The following is a 7,111-nucleotide window of genomic DNA, read 5'->3' as shown; positions in this document are numbered from 1 at the left end:
ATACAAATACTGGGACAGTCCATTCGATAACCAAGAGGCTGCTAAGAGACTAATAGGTCGGGAGTGAACACAGCGTGGGACTGATGATTCATGTCCTAAGCAGACCAGAGCAGAACAGAGAGAGATTTTTCCTTTCTACTCAGAACTGTGCGCGATTTAAAACTTATGAAGTGTTTATTTCTGGAATTTTCCATTTAATATTTTTGGACCATGATTGACTGCAGGTAACAACCCTCAGAGAGCAAAACTGGGATGAGGGGGACTACAGTACTTACCCTCTTTAAATTCAAGTTATTCCCACAGGCAAATGGAGAGACTAGTGCCCACTTCAGGGTTGTTGCCAGATGATCCAGCCAAAGGGTTTAGGAACGTGCCTGGGATGTAGTAAGTGTTCAAAATACAATAGCTATTATTGCTATTTTTAATATGGATGGAGTGTATAATGATGCTTCAGTATTATGAAATTCATCAACCAAAGCATCTTGATACTAAGAAAAAAGTTCCGATGAACATGAATCCATGGCTTTAATACAGAAAGGAAAGAAAATTTCCCCATCCACAGAGATGTGAATCTGTTGGCAATTGTTTTTAGTTCTGTAATGTAACTACAAGGGCAAAAGCAAAACCTATTTAACTCACTTGGCTTAAAACAAATCACATGAAGATAAACACACCACACACCTTCTTTAGGCTGTTGAAAATATCTGACCAGTTTCCGCACATGTACATGTGAGAAGTACCATTTCAAAGGAGGTTAGGAAATTATTGCATTTGGAGATTGGGCTATTCTAGTGGGTTTTTCCCCCTCCATGTATGCATTTACATTTGCTGTTACAGAGTGGGGATCAGACCGTACTTAATTTTTTAAACCAATATCTCCCCTCACCCAAACAATATGTTGGTGATCGTTTCCTTACATCAAGGCAGAGCCCTTTCCATGCAGCATCTGCAGATGATGCAGAGTGTTGGGATGGGAGACCAAGGTTCATAAGAAGGTTGCACACGGGTCCACTGATCCACCTGGAACTGGTCTATGACGTTGGCCACCAGGCAGTTTGGGGGAGTGTCACTGCTGAACCTTTCTCCCCATTGTTAGGTCTGATCAGATAATTGAATGGTCACCCCTTTAGGCCACTTCACAAGGGACATTCCCTTTTGCTTAGACCACACTCCACTTGCTAAGACCATTATCTTTCCCCCTTAGGACCCTCCCAGAGAATTCTCCACCCAGAGAATTCTCTGCCCAGAAAAAGCCTGCCTAGAGTCCTTTAAAATCCCTGACTCCCCATCCCTGGGTGCTGGCGCCATTTGGGGGCTCAGCTCATCTGGTATCCAGATGACCTAATCCTATGTAATAAAAGCCTAATATGCAAATTGTCCCCTCAGGTGGGCAGTCGACTGGGAGACCGGGAGTTTGACCGCTTCCTATGACATGCAACTGACCACCAGGGGGTGGCGCAGTGGAGGTGCTGCTGGCCCCGAAGGGCCCCAATGAGAGCCGGTCCGTGGTGGGATGGTGGAGCAGGGCAGGTGTGAGCAGATCGCCCAGCAGAGGGCATCACCCTGCTCCCAGGCACTGAGGGAGAAAGGGCAAATAGCAATATTAAAATATTTCTTCTAATTATTTTCCTTTCAATGTGCATGAATTCGTGCATGGGGCCACTAGTAAATTTATAATCCCTTACCACTTTGGCCTTGTGCATTCCTCCTTTGTCAACCCTAACACCCCTCACATTTTCAAATGTGAGAAAGCGAAAGCTCTTGAACAGGCCCAAGCACAGAACCTTGCACAGTTCTGAGCCCTGTGGTCCTTTGGAAGCCCAGGGTTAAGAATGCTGTAGCAGGGCTTTCCACTGGGGAGGTGAAGAGAAGCACAGAGCAGTGATTTCTGCTTTCAAAGTGTGGGTCAAGGACCTAAAATATGAGGAAGTCACAGCACAAAGCTATTTATAAAAATATAAACTACATATCATACAAAATAGTGCAATTGAGGCACTTGGAGAGACCTAAGTTGTAACTTTTTGCACATGAGAACAGAAGGCCTCTCATTCACAGACAAGCTCCATTTACGCGAAGTCTTCAGATAAACAACAGCCACAGCTGAGAACATTTAGGAACTTCCCTTCCCCTCCCACAGCTACTGGGGGATTTCTCTTCCATCCCCCACACGAGGCCTCCATCTCCACCACAGCCACACACCCCACCTTCGGTTGCTGTTTCCACTTTGTACAGTGATGGCCACGTTGGTGAATACAGTGGTGTCCTGAAGGGTGAGAAGGCAAAAGGAAGGAGGAGGTCAGAGGAAACTGTCCCTTTCATCCTGGTCTGTACTCCTCCCCAGAGACCTAGGGCGGGTTCAAAGGGGAGAGGACTGCAGGAGCTGAGGGCACACTGACTGTGCCCTGAATGCATTATAGATACTCCTTTATTCCTTAAGGCAGCCAGGTGGGGCCCAAGGCTCCAAAGCCTTTTGCCTCTGCAGTCTCATCTGGTGTGCCTTAGGGTGCTGCTGGGGCAGAGGAGAATTTCATGATGCACCATGAGGTCTGTCTCCACAGGTCTGAGGGACGTCCACCTGGAGATGCTGAGTGGGCAGCTGCAGGGGGCCCAGGTCCTTCCTGAGGAAGGGCGTTGTGTTCCAGGTAACAGAGGAGCCTGGCTTAAGCCAGCAGGGGGCTGGGGCATGAGGTGGGGCTGGTGGTTCCCCAGCTGGGGAGGGAGCCCTGAATCTGCTCCTCCACTGGGCATCTCATCTCTGGGCTGACTTACTGCCTTTTTAATAGCGTCCAAGCTAATTGATCAAAGCAAATTAAAGATTTGTAATTTTGAAGATTTAATATGAAAAAGTTCAATTACAATCATAATCCACTGACATTATTATAAGAAAGTTAACTTATGTCAATCAAAGAAAAAGAAGAGCTACTGGGTTTTTAAACTACAATTTCAACTGTTTAAAAAATTTTTAAATTATAATAATGTTTTTTAATTTATTACCTCTGTCTTTACAGTTTCTCACCTGAAGGTTATTTTCAGAAGTTTGAAGAGGTCTTATTCAAACATCTTAATTGGTAAATGTGTATAGTTGTTACAACAAACCATATAGAACTTATGCTCATGAAATCAGGCTCAAGTTCCTCTTAACTTTAAAAATACCTTATTGCCCTAGCCGCTTTGGCTTAGTGAATAGAGTATCGGCCAGGTTCTATTCCAGGCAAGGGCATGTACCTTGGTTGCAGGCTCCTCCCTGGCCTGGGCCCTGGTCAGGGCTCCTGCAGGAGGCAACCAATCTGTGTTTCTTTCTGTCTTTCCCTTCCTCCTCCACTCACCCTAAAAATCAATGGAAAAATATCCTTGGGTGAGGATTAAAAAAAAAAAGCACACAAATAAATATCTTACTTAAAGCTTTATTCAAACTTAGTATTTAATTATTTTCCTCTAATACTTTGCATTTTATTGTTATAATTTAAGAAAATTGAGCACATTTTTTCAACAATTCACAATATGTATACCCTAATTTATTCCAATTTATCTCAGAATTCTCTAAAACATTGTATTTTACAAATATGAAAAAGATTGAAAAGCAATATCCTATGTTATATTTATTAATGTAGTGTCCCATTTGAGGTTCCATAGGCCAATGCATTGTCCAGGCAATCTGCCATTCATTCCATGAGTAAATAAGTCCTGATTTCCAAACTACAGATTACAAACCCATTACTGTCCCTACCTGTAGGTGGAGAAAGCCTCTTCAGGTAAACTGGCACTAGTCACAACTCATTTTAAAGTGCATTTTGTTTCCTGGGAACAGCTTCAAGAGAGCTGTTTCGTAATGTACTTTACCACGACTTCTTGAGTAACTCATTCTGCTGTGCACTCTGGCTCAGGTGTCTTCTAGTTGGCCAGTTTAAACCTCATTTTTCTAGCTCTCTTCAAAGAACAGGATCGCTTTTGTAAGCCCATGTCAACAGTACCGATCAAGAAAAATGCAAGCAGTCTGCAAATTTTTTCCTTTTTTTAGTTCTCTCTTTTTCAGCCTCTCTGAGCCATGAGATCCAATCTTAGAGTTTTAAAATGTTTTTGAGTAACACCTCTTAATTCATCCTGCTAGATGAAATCTGCTATTGCATAAGTCCTCAACAGCCAGTGAGAATCCTGCTGGGGCAACCCTCTCACCAGCCCCCTAAAATGCAGCTCTCTTAGGAAGACCTCTATGTAGGAAGTCAGGCTCATACTTAGTTCCCAGAAGATTAGGTGTGGTTTAGTGATCTCATTCAGTGGGTGGGGGCAGGAATGGTCCCATGGTTCTATTTTTAAAATGCTTCTAATAAGATCATCCTTTGTTGCTCAAATACAAACAAGCGATGGTGGAGAGACTTGTCTCACGTTACCATTAGAGGTATTGACCTGGCCAACCTGGTTTACAGAGCAAAAGGCGTTCAAACTTCACTTTCAGTCAAGACTGGGATCATCTGCTCTTGAGACAGGGCCATATTCCACGTAGTCCCGGCCCAGACCAGCAGGGCTTCGCCTCCCTTCCTGGGCATGCTGCCCCTGCCCAGTGAGAGCCCTAGGACTGGTCCAAGTAGTGCTCCCTCTCTCCAGAACCAGAAAGGCAATTCCCTAAGAAGCGCTTCTCCTCCAGGACCTGGGATCCCGCCACTGCCCGGGGCAGGTGCAGGATCCCCCGCAGAGTTCCAGGGGTAGAACACATCTCCGGTCATTCCTGTCACAGCACTCTAGTATTTAAAATAATTGGGGGAGGGGGGTGATTTAGCGCGTAGTAATCCATTCAGTTCTCCCCATTTTGGGATCTCTTTTAACCACTGTGCTATCATCCTCCTCTGTGCCTGGCCATAAGCACTAGGAAATGATGAGTGTTAAGATAAACAACCCAATAAAAAAAATGGGCAATGGACCTAAATAGATACTCTTCGAAAGAAGACAGAAGAAAGGCTAAGAGACATATGAAAATATGCTCAAAGTCACTAGTTATCTGATGCAAATCAAAATGACAATGTGGTACCATCTCACACCTGTCAGAATGGCTATCATCAACAAATCAACAAACAAGTGTTCGCGAGGAACCCTCATGCACTGCTGGTGGGAATGCAGACTGGTACAGCCACTGTATGGAGTTTCCTCAAAAAACTAAAAATGGAACTCCCATTTGACCCAGTGATCCCACTTCTAGGAATATATCCCAAGAAACTGGAAACACCAATCAGAAAGGATATATGCACCCCTATGTTCATAGCAGCACAATTCACCATAGCTAAGATTTGGAAACAGCCTAAGGGCCTATCAGTAGTGGATTAGAAAACTGTGATATATCTACACAATGGAATACTACACTGCGGTAAAAAAGAAGTTCTCACCATTTGCAACAGCATGGATGAAACTGGAGAGCATTATGCTAAGTGAAATAAGCCATTCAGAGAAAGATAAATATCACATGATCTCACTTATTTGTGGATTATAATGAACAACATAAACTGATGAACAAAAACAGATCCAGAGACAGAGAAGCATCGATCAGACCGTCCCACCTCAGAGGGAAGGTAGGGGAGGGTGGGGTTAAGGGGGAGAGATCAACCAAAGGACTTACATGCAAGCATATAGGCCTAAACAATGGACACAGACAACAGGGGGGTGAGGGCATGAGTGGGGGGTATGGGGGTAATGTGGGGATAAGGACACATATGTAATACCTTAATCAATAAAGTTTTTTAAAAAAGATTCTACAAGGAGGCCTTGCTTCTCACTTCCGATAGCCCAGGTCCGCCAGCAAGTCTCATGTGACTTCCTGGGGTCAAAATAACAATTCACTTTCGGATAAACCCTAGGGCTCTAGAGCCAGTTTGAGGCAGTTTTGAGGGAGCTGGGGTTCAGGAAAGCTCAGGGCGTGGCCTCAGAGTGGTGGGGGTTGAATCTGGGCCCTATAGGCACGCCCAGTCCAGGTGGTTCAGGTGGAGGGGATGCCTGCCTAATATTTTCTCTCCTCCTTGGGCTGTCTCGCCAGATGTCTGTCATAGTAGGCGCTTGATACTAAGGCAGGATGGGGCGGGGGGCTGCGACTCAGTAAGTATTGGGAATGTCCCGCCAAGTGGATTTCGTGAAGAGAGGCGCTAATTCCCTAGAACTTTCTTCCGGCTCCACCTGAAGTAAAAGCTTTCCACTCGAGAAGGGCGAGCACTGTGAAGGATCTTTGATCTTCTTTCCAATAGGACAGAGAATGCCGGACTCACAGCTGGGGAGAGGAGGAGGAGACCGGTTGACACACTTCGCAATGGGGCGGTAGAATAAAATAACCAGGTCCAATAAGGAACAACACCAGGTCTTTCTGGCGGAGTACACTAGCCCCTTCCAGGTGCGTGTCCCCCAGGTTCCCGCCCAGCCTTTCACACCCTTTCACCCCGAGTGTGTGGGTGTGGCCCACGGAGAGTGGCTGTGTGTGTGTGTGTGTGTGTGTGTGTGTGTGTGGACCTGAGCAGGAATCTGGACGAGGTTAGAGAAGGCCAGACGCTGCTGCGCCTCCTGCAGCGTGGCGGGGACAGCTGGCGGCTCTCCTGCCCCCCGGGGCGTGGTGGCACGGGACAGGGACAGAGCCTGGGCCTAGGGCACTGGAGTGACCCGAGGGCTCAAGCGCATAAGGAAATACGATCTTCTTCCAGGGACCAAGGGGTGCGGAGACCCTGGCGCTTTATAACTCCGCCATTGGGGCGCCCTCTACATCAGGTCCCAGGGAGAACTCAGGTGTCTCAGGCCCTCGACTGCGGTCCGGGGCCCCTAGCTGGCCTGTAGATCCCGACGCCAGCGCTCCGGGCGCGACCCACTCCAAGCAACGCTCGCTCCTCCCACGTCGCGACTTCAGCTCCGCCCGGGTCCCCGAGGGCAAAAAAAGGGGGGGGGGGAGGGCGGAATTTCCCAGCGCGGGGGCTCTGGCTTCCCCACAATTCTTTCTGTTTACGGAGAGAAAGGGGAAATGGAAAGGGCGGGGAGGCGGTGGCTAGCACACGCTGCACCGCCACCCGGCCGGGTCAGACGCCGTGAGTCCAGGCCATCGAGGACGGCCTGGGCTGGTTTGTCCGCTCCGGTCTTGACGCACCTCGCT

The sequence above is a fragment of the Myotis nattereri genome, assembly GCF_964212035.1.
Source record: "Myotis nattereri genome assembly, chromosome: 1".
Classification (NCBI taxonomy): Eukaryota; Metazoa; Chordata; class Mammalia; order Chiroptera; family Vespertilionidae; genus Myotis; species Myotis nattereri.
Note: the sequence above shows the minus strand (reverse complement) of the source record.